Source organism: Oryzias melastigma, linkage group LG21 (assembly GCF_002922805.2).
Source record: "Oryzias melastigma strain HK-1 linkage group LG21, ASM292280v2, whole genome shotgun sequence".
Lineage (NCBI taxonomy): Eukaryota > Metazoa > Chordata > Actinopteri > Beloniformes > Adrianichthyidae > Oryzias > Oryzias melastigma.
In genome coordinates this window covers 4,108,225-4,119,670 of record NC_050532.1, presented here as the reverse complement: position 1 = coordinate 4,119,670, position 11,446 = coordinate 4,108,225, and the positions used below count along the sequence as shown (strand labels likewise).

The window sequence follows — 11,446 nt, the reverse complement described above, 5'->3', positions numbered from 1 at the left end:
TTTCCTCTAGGGGACACGTGGAAAGACATTTTTCATTTCATTTAGCATACACTGCTATTTCTCCAACACATTCTTTGAAATGTTCGATGCCTATAAATTCTGTTCGTTTCCATCAAGTCTTCAATGTCTTCCAGGATTTAGGTGAATCATTCCCGGATCCGTTTGAGTTTAAAAATGATGATCATCCTTCTGAAAATGAACATTTCTAAAAGATGCATCATTATGCATGCTTGCAAATAGATTTTTAGGAAATTAAATGACTTCATTGAAAGTACTTTTGATGGACTAAAGTCTGAGAGACATAAAAATAAAATGGTAATTGTTTTGTAAATGACAAAAGTAGAATAAAAAGCTTTTTAAATGAAGGATTGTAGCTTTAATTATGAATCATGTGGTGTTTATGCTGTGATCAAATGTCACAGGATGACATTTCTGTGAGTTGCTCTCTGCTACAACACCATTTTATGATGATTTTTAGCACTGTGGTTTCAGCTGTAATATATAGTAGAAGAAAAACAAACAAACAAGAAAAATCCTGCGATTTCTCTGGGTCTGCTCACATCGATGGTCCGTTGATCTGTTATATTGTCTTTGGTAAATCACATCAGCAACTATTGTTTTAACAACAAACAAAACAAAATATGGTTGTTCTTTTTTCTGATGTAAATATAGACGAAGTTAAAAAAAATATCTTCATAAAAAACAAACAAGAAACTATAAATTATTGAATCAATTAGCTTTAGAATGTTCTTCCGGGGGGCTGCACGGTGGCGCAAGTGGTTAGCGCTCTCGCCTCACAGCGAGAAGGCCCCGGTTCGAATCCCGGCTGGGACCTTTCTGTGTGGAGTTTGCATGTTCTCCCCGTGCATGCGTGGGTTTTCACCGGGGACTCCGGCTTCCTCCCACCGTCCAAAAAACATGCTTCATAGGTTAATTGGTGACTCTAAATTGCCCCTAGGTGTGAATGTGAGAGCGGATGTGTGTGTGATTGAGGCCCTGCGACAGACTGGCGACCTGTCCAGGGTGTACCCCGCCTTCGCCCATCAGTAGCCGGGATAGGCTCCGGCAACCCCGCGACCCCGAAAGGGAAGAAGCGGTCAAGAAGATGGATGGATGGATGGATGTTCTTCCGGGTACCTAACAAAATAAATGCCGAGTGCTTGTGAATTTTTCAGACTTTATTGTTTGTTTCAGGAATGTGGATCAATAAAGAAAAATAGTAAGATTTAGTTTTTGTTTTTTATTTTCACTTTAGTCTTGGACATGTGGTCGTAAAAGAACAAAAATTTACACATTTATGTAAAATATCCGTGAAAGATTCTTCTACCACAGAAAACGTGATAGAAAATAAAGAAATACCAGGACTTTTTCTGATAAAAACAAGAAAAATAACTTTGACACATTGAAACAAGCTCCGGGGGGAAGGGGGGGGGGGGGTCGTCATTTTTTAGACATTTATTACCCAAAAACAGAGGAAATCTGACATTGGCAGGATTTTGTCTGCTCCATCCAAATCCTCCCAAAAATTTAAAGTGTGTTATTTTTCCACTTTAAAGTCAATTTCATGCATAATATGGAGCACACAAATAAGTAAAACCTATTTTTTTTTACTTTTATCAAACCTAAAGTCCGACTCCGCTCGTCTTTTGATCTAATTTCAAAGCTTTTTTCAAACGCCTTTTTTTCTTTTGCTGATGATTCACAACAGTTTGAACAGAGAAATACTCAGAAACACGATTTTGAGCTTCATTTTCTATACATTTGTCCTTCCCAGCCAGCAAACCAAAGTGGGCCCCACGTGGTTTAAAAGTGGGCAGAAAATGTGTTTGTCCACAGTTTCCGTGTTGCAACCCATGTGTTTGCCCACATTGGCTTAAGTGGGCATGCAGTGGGTAGGCTCAGTACACTAGCCAGGCGCCTGGTGGACAGCAGAGCTCGCTAGCTTGCTACCATGCTACACTATCCACCGAGCAGCTGGCTAGTGTAGCATGCTAACCCACTGAATCCCCATTTAAGTCAATGAGGGCAAACAGCTGGAGCCACCATGGAAACTGCAGACAAACTCAAACCCCACATTTTCTTCCCACTCTGAAACCATGTAAGGCCCACTTGGTCTTGTGGCTTGGTTCTTGCAGCTTCGATCGCCCGCCCATGTGTCGAGGAGTCCTTGGGCAAGACACTGAACCCCACATTGGTCCTGGTGGTACAGTACAGGTTGGTGTCAGTGTTAGGTATGATCCACCATCAGTGTGTGAATGGGACTATGACTGTAGAGCACTTTGGGTCTTCGAAGAAGGTAAAAACCCCATACAAGTATACGCTATTTACACAGGGCTTCTGGTGTAAAACTGCCAAACAACCTGTGTGAATCAGTGATTGCTGATTCACTGTAGCGACCCCTGACAGGATAAACCAAAAGGTGAACAACAACATTTACCATTATTAGAAAAATGCTACAAGATAAAAATACCAAAAACTAATCACTCTAATCTCTCTCCCTTGTGCTTGAAGTGCAAAACACAAACGGGAACTCTGACACATTGTTTTTAGTCTTGCTCAAAGTTGCAAAAGTATTGGTCTGATATTCTTTGTGAGGTACTGGAGATATTGGGACTGCACCTGGATCTGGATCCCCTGTCTCTCATTTTGGGACTACCAAGTGAAAATATAATGTCTAAAGAAAAGAAAAGACTGTAACATGTGTTGAAGCAAGAAGGAAAGTGGATTAGTGAAAAAAGGGCTAACAGTCAAAGGATGGCAAAAAGTGTTACTGGACTTGATTTCACAGGAATACCTAACATGTTAAGGGGGCTTTTTTGATCTGGGTTGCCATGTCATTTTATTTTGTTGATTTACTTAGTTTGTTTTGTTCAAAGTATTTGGTCAACTTCTAGAGGCTGAGCCTGCACTGTTTATCTTGTTTTTGTGTTGTTAATTTTGAAAATCCAATTAAAACCAAATAAATAAATCAGTTTTTATCTGGGTTTGCCTTCATTACCTTTTAGTACTTGATCTAATTCAACATTTCCATTCTGCATCATAACTTTTCTTTATGTTTAAATTGTGTTTTTTAAACAAGAAAGTAAAACAGAAGCCTTTATTTTGAACACTTAATGACCACAGATGTTTTAATATTTTTAAAAAGCTAAATTCTCCTAGTCAAAAATAATTTAAAAACAAAATGTATTTTTTAAGTTTTGTAAAACTATTGTTTATTACTGATAGTATGGATCAGCAGACCTTTTCATTAGTCACTTTGTCATCACTCCTTTCGTTTTTGCTCCTCCATCCTCAGAGCGCGAGCGCCTCTTTTTGCGCATCCCTGTGTGTTGGACAGCTATGAGTTGAGTTATAGATGTCTGCCGGAATTTCTCTTCCCCTCACCCCCACACCCCCCCTCACCCCGCCCCCCATTTCACTGTTTAATCGATGAAGCAGCCGGGCTGTAGGTGCAGCAGCAGCATGGCTGTGCGTGAGCGCGTGGTGCACTAGGACCGCGCAGAGCCCTTCTCTCATCGTGAGCGTCGCAACTACAGAGCGGAGCTGTGAAGGAAACCCCCCCATTGGATTTGGCTATTATATTCATACATTTCCTCCCACCCACCCCTCTTCCCCCATCCCATCTCCACGGCGGCGCGGCGGAGCTGGGATCGCACTAACGAGTGCGTTTTGGATGGTCAAGCGCACCAGGAGAGGATCACTGAGCAGGATTTGAGAATTCTCCCGCAAATATTTTTTTTGGTCAAATCATTTCCTTAAAGTCGTCTTGTCATGATCACGTTTTACTGTCAGTAGTGTATTTTTTTCTTGCGTTGATCTGCTTTCATTTCAAGCGTAAAGTCTGCGCTGGAGCGCGCTTGGCACACTTTTTTTCCACAGCTCAAAAACACAAATCCTCCTTTCTTTTCTTCCTTGCGTTTGGATTTAAACCCTCCATTTGGATGAATGGGCAACCTGGCCACAGCCTCCCCCGTGCTCGCACCTGCTCCGTGGAAAGCTGGTTTTCTGTATTGATCAGGAGTTGTGATGTCCAAAGCCTTCCCCACTGACTGACACTCCGCGCCGCACCGCTTTGGAATCGATTTGAAGGTAGGCCAGCTCGCTTCCTCTCCTGCCTGCGGACACAACGCCACTTTATCTAATATTTTGTTCTCCTTTTTTCCGTGGCATACCATAAAGTTTGCGGGACCTCACTTCAAACACTCTTTTGGTCATTTAACCAGCAGTGACAGTGCGTTTCTGTCGGGCACTTCTGACCAAAAAATAGCCTCATCCAGCTGGATTTTATTTTTAAAATCACATAAACTCAACAGTTTAGCTTCACTGCAGCAAAAGACAGTATTAAAATAAGATTGAAACATTCAGGAAATGATTTGATGAATAATTAAAGTAAGGATGTGTCGCAGTGTGAGCGCAAATTCTCTCCATCCTCCCTTACTCTCCCACATCTATCTTTTTTTTCTTCATTTATTATTGGTTTTAGTGAGGTACAGTTGGGTTGGTGGCGCGTTTTGCTTCGATCACGGAGGTTCTTGAGCCCTCTGCAGTGCGGTCTCCTTCACCCGGCTGCGGGGCTCACATGCAGCTCACTGGGGAGAGGATTTAGATAAAGACGTAAACTAAAGGAGGGGGTGCAGCTTCTGTCAGTGTTAAGTGTCTGGATGGAGCGTTTGGATCCACTCAGCTGCGCAAAGGAGACGCGCAAAAATAAATAAATAAATAAAAAAGATCACCCACAAACTTGCAGCTCGTCCTTGATCCTGTCACGTGCGCTGAGACAATTTGCAATGATTGCGCGCGAGAGTGCGTCACTGCATTCAAACTCCACTTTTCCCTCCTTAAATAATATGAAATAATAAAATAAAAATTCCTGCTTCCGTTTTGGAAAATGTACATCCCGGCGTCACTCTTGACCCGGTTTGGGAGGTTTTGGAGCACACGTGTGGTACTGTACAAACGAGGCTGCCCATTGGGTGGGACCACTTTGAATGCCGAGGCATGACGCAGGAATCCCGACACTACAGTGGAAGGATAGGACAGCTTTGGGGGAGCGTAAAGGCGCGCGCACCTCCAAAAAAACAAAACAAAAAAAAAAACACACAAAAAAAACACCTCTCGTTTTTGCTCCAAACTCAACCAGATTCGGACGACCTGTATTCATGCCAGAGGGAGCGACGTACCAGTTAGAGGTGAGCCACAACTTCACGTAGAATTTCCTGAATTAAAAAAAAAAAAACGAGCCTTCAGGGGATTTTCTGGCGCCCTGACGTTCGGGACGGGAGCAGAGGTGACGGGAACTGTCCGCGGTGCTGAAACACTCAGCTCCTTCTGTTCAACTCTCCGCTCACGTTCTCTCCTCATTGGTTTTCCCCCCGTTCAAATATTTGGAGGACCGTTGGGGTGCGCGCGCGCCACTCTCAGTGTGACACCGATTTGCATGTGACACTAATTGTAGTGGGAATATTTGTAATGAGCCACGATCTCTGAACATTTGAACCAATCATTCAGCTTCCGGCTGGATATCTGATGTTTGTTTGGTCCTAGATTCAGTTTGCTTGACTGAAATATGAGAAAAATCTATGATAATTAATTAATTGATGAATCGATTTATATTTTTACAATCCAATTGGATTGATCTGTTTGAGGAAAGTTGGTAGTAGAATCGATAAAAAAAAAATCGATATCGCAATATTTAGTCCTGCGATTGATTCTCGATGGGTTCTCACCAAGTGTAGATCTTTTATGTTTGTTTAAAGAGGCTATAAACCATTATAGTCGTCATCCTTTGGTGAGAGGTTCCTTTGGAGGTAGATGGGGGGGCAAGCGTTTCCAGACTGACTGTTGTAAGCACCAATGTGATTATCAGCTACTTGAATTATTCAATTTTTGTTCTGTTGTTTACAACAATTTTGCACTAAGTAGTGTCACTGCTGCTCATGTTTACTGTTGTTAACACTGAAATTTACAGATAATTCCAAATCAATTGGTGTCAATGCTTGTCAAAGACAGTATTACTGATTTAAGTAATTTTAAACAAAAGTGTCTATTATAAGTTGCTTATTATGATTGTGTTCAAGCTAAATAAATAAATGGCGATATATATTTTCCCCCCAAAAATCAGTGTTCTTCTATATAATGTGAGTTATTAGAAATGATTTTGACTAATTATCGTATGGTGAGGGACCCAGCGATTCCCAGCCCTACTGGGAAACACCATTGGAATTGAGTTAAGAGAGATTTATTTTACTAAAAAGTGACATCACATCGTAAAAAACATGCATGATGCAGCAAAAATGACAAACTATAATTACAGTCTTTGAATTCAGCAAAGACATGTGACCTACAGTGTGGGAGAATTTTGATGTGGAAAAACAGTAGTAGGCTGAACTTTATCAAACTAAAATGTGAAAAGATATATCATTAATTCTTGTGTGTTTGTACATATATTTAATTGTATTTATCTGAGTCACAATGATCGTTTTTTTTTTTATCAAGATGAACCAAAATTTTATCGACAAACACAAATCTTGAATCGAATCGCTAAAAGGAATTGTTTTGTGACAAAAGTAAAAGGAAGTATTTCAAAAACTCCAATGTGGGTCAAGCTTCTGAGGGCACTTTTAACAGCTTCTCCAGAATTGAACGCTGTCTTCCCATGCCTGATGATCGGGCTCAATTGAAAGCATTCCTCATGCTGTAATTTCATTGTGAAGTCTACAGGGCTAAACACACGGCGCTCTGCAGTGCGGAGGGGTGCACACCATGTCTGCTATAAACACAGTTGGGGAACTGATATATACAGCCTGAGAGGAAATCAAATTAACTCCGGGGGAGTTATGACAGCAACTGTGAATCTAATAATTGACTACGCAGCTTTTCTGTGATTACCGTTGCCTGGTTTTGGAGTGATCCTCTGTGTTTACATAAAGGGTTTTTTTTTGTTGTAGCAGCAACGCTGAAGGACTCTGATCTTCTGCTGGATACCTGCACTGCTGTCATCATTGATTGAATTAGGCTGCAACACAGAAGCTTTCTAAAGGAGCAAAACGCGATCCTGTGGTGAAGATTGTCAATAAGCGGCTGGATGGAGCGCAAGTGACGGTTTCGCCGGGGGCAAACAGCCGGTCAAGAGGAGGGAGAATACGCTTAGGCAGACTCCCACTGATCAGGGGAGCAGATTGGGAGCCCTCGGTGCTAACGTCTGTCAGTCCCTGCTGTAGGGGGAGATTAGGGGGCGGAGCCAAGCACAACTGACCCCTTTACTTTCAGCTCTCCTTTTGGTTGTTATTTTAGCCTTTTTGAAAGTGAATTTACTGGAAGTGCGATCAGGTGACGAGAGCTTTTTGATGGCTTTGTTTTGAAGGCTGGCTGCTGTGACATGGACCCCCATGGGGCCGCTGACAGCTGAGTTCCCCCGCTGTGGCAGATTGATATTAGTAATTTAAGGGGAAGCTGTCACACACAATCGTCCAGATGGAGAAAGCCACAGAGCCATGCAGTCAATTAAACATTGTTTGTTTGGAGATAATCATTTTGATGTAGGAGCTGAAGATTGATTCAAAGCATTCTGGCTCCAAGTTTCCAAATCTTCATTTACATAATGAGGTGTACGTTACATTAACGTACGTAATAGATTGTAAATCACATGATAGGGTAGTTGGATCAAGTGGTAGAAGCTTTTAGCTTGTCTTGTTATACAATGAAGCTTCTGAGAGCAAAAGATCACAGAGTTGGAGCCATTTGTGTGCACACACACACATGCTTTGTGTTTTTACATGAAGATACATTCCAAGGCGTTTTGGAGCTGAACTTTTTCCTCATCAAATGGATTGTCAAAAAAGCTGTAATTAAAAAAAAAGCAAAATTACTTGTGGTGTGCCACAAGGGTCAGTCCTTGGCCCTCAATTATTTCATATCTCTATAAGTGATATCAACTCATTATTTAAAAATATTAAATTGCATTTTATTTGCAGATGACACAACCTTTTATTGTATAGGAGAGATTATTAATGGAGGTGGTGCAGACTGAGTTTAAAAAAGATTAAATTATGGTTTGACGGACATTAATGGCGATAAATTGTCTTTTACGATATTTGTAATATAAATAAAAATGATACAGTTACATTAAACATAGGTAGTATAAATATCAAAATAGCAAAATAATTAAAAATTTAGGAGTTATCATAGAAGAAGAAAAAATAAATATTGTGGAGATCACAAATCAATGATGTCAAATCCAAACTAGCAAAAGCAATTGCACTATTACAGGAAGTAAAATGGTCCATAGAAAATTATTGCCTGTATCTATTATATAATTCTTTGACTATGCCATAACTGAACTGTTGTGTAGAATTTTGTATTACAACTTATAAAATTTATACTAATCCACTGTACTTATTACAAAAAAGCATTACCACAAGAAGTAAGTACATATAGTATAGCATTACCTGCGATAATGCAAATGTGAATTCTGTAAGCTGAATGTGGCTACCAAAGATACTAGAGCAGTTAGCTGAAAATGCTGAGGCTGCATTCTTGCTAAAATATTAGCTAAATGCCAAATTTGTAAAAAAAAAAAATGGAAACATGTCTAAATTAACCAGCACAACTAGCATAATGCTACAATGTTAGCTAACTCCAAATTAGCCATAAATAACAACTAGCATAACGCTAAAATGTTAGCAAAACACCTAATTAGTCACAAAAAACTGGAAATATGTCTAAATTAGCCAAAAACAGCTAGCATAATGCTAACATTTTTGCTAACCTGCACATTTGCCAAAAATCTAAAAATATGTCTGAATTAGTCAAAAACAGCTAGCATAAAGCCAAAATGTTAGCTAAACTCCAAATTACCATGAAAACATAGTAATTGCAGAACATTTTAAAGTCTGATTCGTGTCTTTAGCTAAAAGTATTTGCGGAAGTTCACAAGTTTCAAAGTACACAATGTTTTTTTAAGGATTTTATCATTTTCTCATTTATTTCCTATGGGGGATATTTTACTCAGTATTTCAAAAACTGTAAAGTTTAAAAAATATCAAAAGTACTAGGAGTAATGTCCTGAACGAGCTGAATTTTTTGATACCCCAATTGTTGAAATTGTTGAAAGTGTGATTGAGTTAGTACGTGCCAAAAAATCTACAGAAAGGAGCAGGAGAACCACTATAGTTTGAATGTTGTAAAGCATTCACACAATTATAGGGACCCGTCTAACCCATTATTTATAAAATTACAATTATATAAAATATTATGATCTTATTAACTTTAATATTTTTAAATGTATGAAAATATGGGTAAATATGAAATGCCTTCCTCCTAATCTGATGAAAAGATACGTTAAAAAAAGTAAATTTAATTTGAAATGACACAAAATTTTCATTTTACCAAAACACAGAATGTTTCTAAAAGAGTGTTACGTCCTACTGCTACTACCAGACCTTTTTCCATTCAGTCCTTCTGCTCACCTGGCAGGTGTGCACAATGGGCCGTAATTGTCACCTGCTGGCTATTGAAGACAAAGGAGGCCTCACTCAGGCAGGCAGGGAGCAGAGCAGCAGGCTGAGGAGCAGGCTGAGGAGCAGGCAGAGGAGCAGGGTGAGGAGCAGGCTGAGGAGCTGCCTGAGGAGCAGGGTGAGGAGCAGGCTGAGGAGCAGGCAGAGGAGCAGGTTGAGGAGCAGGCTGAGGAGCTGCCTGAGGAGCCGGCAGAGGAGTAGGGTGCGGAGCTGCCTGAGGAGCCGGCAGAGGAGCAGGGTGAGGAGCAGGGTGCGGAGCAGGTTGAGGAGCAGAGTGAGGAGCTGGATGCGGAGCAGGTTGAGGAGCAGGCTGGGTTTTAGTTGGTGTGGTTCTGGTTTGTTTCGCTCTCTTTTACCCTATTTTTCTCAGCAGTCTTAGGCTTCTGGGTTTTGTTATTTTAGTTTGGACCTTGGTAGTCTTAGTTGCTGGCTTTGTTTATTTGTTTTCTTTAGGTAGTTTTGGTCTGGCAGCCATTAGCAGGGAGCTGCGGACTCCTATGGTTGACATGGCTGGGTCAGCAGTCTCCCTGACTTATTTTATGTTTTGCCAAGGTTCCAATTGCCTTTGTTTTGTTTTAACCAGCACACTAATTGTTTTTTCCTTTTGCTTTTCAGGACACAGTTTTTGTTTCCTTGTGTTCCTTTTTTCTATCTGGTGTCCAGTTTTTGTTGTGGTCCCATTTTTGGTTTTCCCCCTAGACTTGAGCCAAATCTGCCCATTGGGGCCTTAACAAAGAGTGACGTGTACCAGTATATGAAGTAAATACATGGAATAAACTGAGCATAGAAAATAAAAAAGCCACAATTATATCAAATTTTAAAAACTATATTAAAAATTGAATAATTAATCAATTAACCAATCTGTTCTATGGAAATGAAAAATAGTTATACCTGAGGTATTGTATTCATTCTGTGCTCCTGATTGATAATAATAGTATTGTTTTTTTTCCCCCAATCTTCTCGCCTTGTATCCTACATCAGCAGTATGCTTTGTGTTTCTCTTTTCATCGATTCATTTACTGGTTAAAAGGAGCAGACAATATAAGTTTCTCCTCATTCTGTCCCTTTTTTTATATTGGAGTTTTGCAACTAATGGTTGTATTATGTTGTTTTACTTTTATTGAAAAAAAGAAATAAATTAAAACAAACATGATTTCAAACAACCACACTGAATTAGGCCTGCGCTATCCCAAATGAAGACGATGGCATTTGAGTGCAGGTTTGATGCCCTCCAGGCCTGAAATCACTCAACATTTTCAATTATGTCGTACTCTTATAAGAGGTTTAACTTTAATGGAATCAAACTATGACTGTTTGCTCTAGATGTGAGTCAGAAACAATGACGAGCAGCCTGCTGGTTTGGAGTCAGAGTGTGACGCACGTTCAATAACGTGTTAAATTCTTGAACGCACGTTTAGCATATGGTGTTCACACTTGACCAGGGGTGGGCAAGCTACGACCCAGGGATTGTATGTAAAACATTTAGTCTGGCCTCGCCACACTGGAATAAATTACATTGATAATACATATTAATGAGTCTCCCCCTTAGATCACATGTGTCTGAAAAGTTACATAATTCCAGAATCTGCTGGAATTACGTTGATCGTGTTAACGGTTGAAAAGTCGCAGTAAATCAAAGAACATAAACATTGGACCTCCGGCGTTAAAGGGTTAATGATATGATAACAGAACAGAAATAGAATTCCTGAGGAAATAAAGATTAAAAGTGCAGCCATTGATTGAGGCGACCACACGACTGCTGGGTGACGGATGCTTGAACTCCATCCAGCCTCATCTCCTCGGCGATAAACTCCGCCACATTATCGTCTTCTCAGCAAACAACAGAGATCCATCCGCACTGATGCCCTCCTTCTTCCTGGCTGCTTTAAATTCCACTTCTACCTCTGGTACCTTTCATGTAGCTTAACACC

General features: G+C 40.3%; 1 protein-coding gene across 4 annotated transcripts in view; it reads left to right on the top strand.

Annotated features, from left to right (window-relative positions):
- The first annotated feature begins 3,418 nt into the window (after positions 1-3,418).
- Positions 3,419-11,446, top strand: part of il1rapl1a (interleukin 1 receptor accessory protein-like 1a) — a 260,744-nt gene continuing 252,716 nt past the window's right edge. For 3 of the 4 annotated variants that reach the window (XM_024286881.2, XM_024286882.2, XM_024286879.2), the window contains exon 1: positions 3,419-4,089. The gene's annotated coding sequence lies outside the window, so the exon portion shown is untranslated. The remainder of the gene's footprint in view (positions 4,090-11,446) is intronic. The other variant, XM_024286883.2, reaches the window with a different exon arrangement.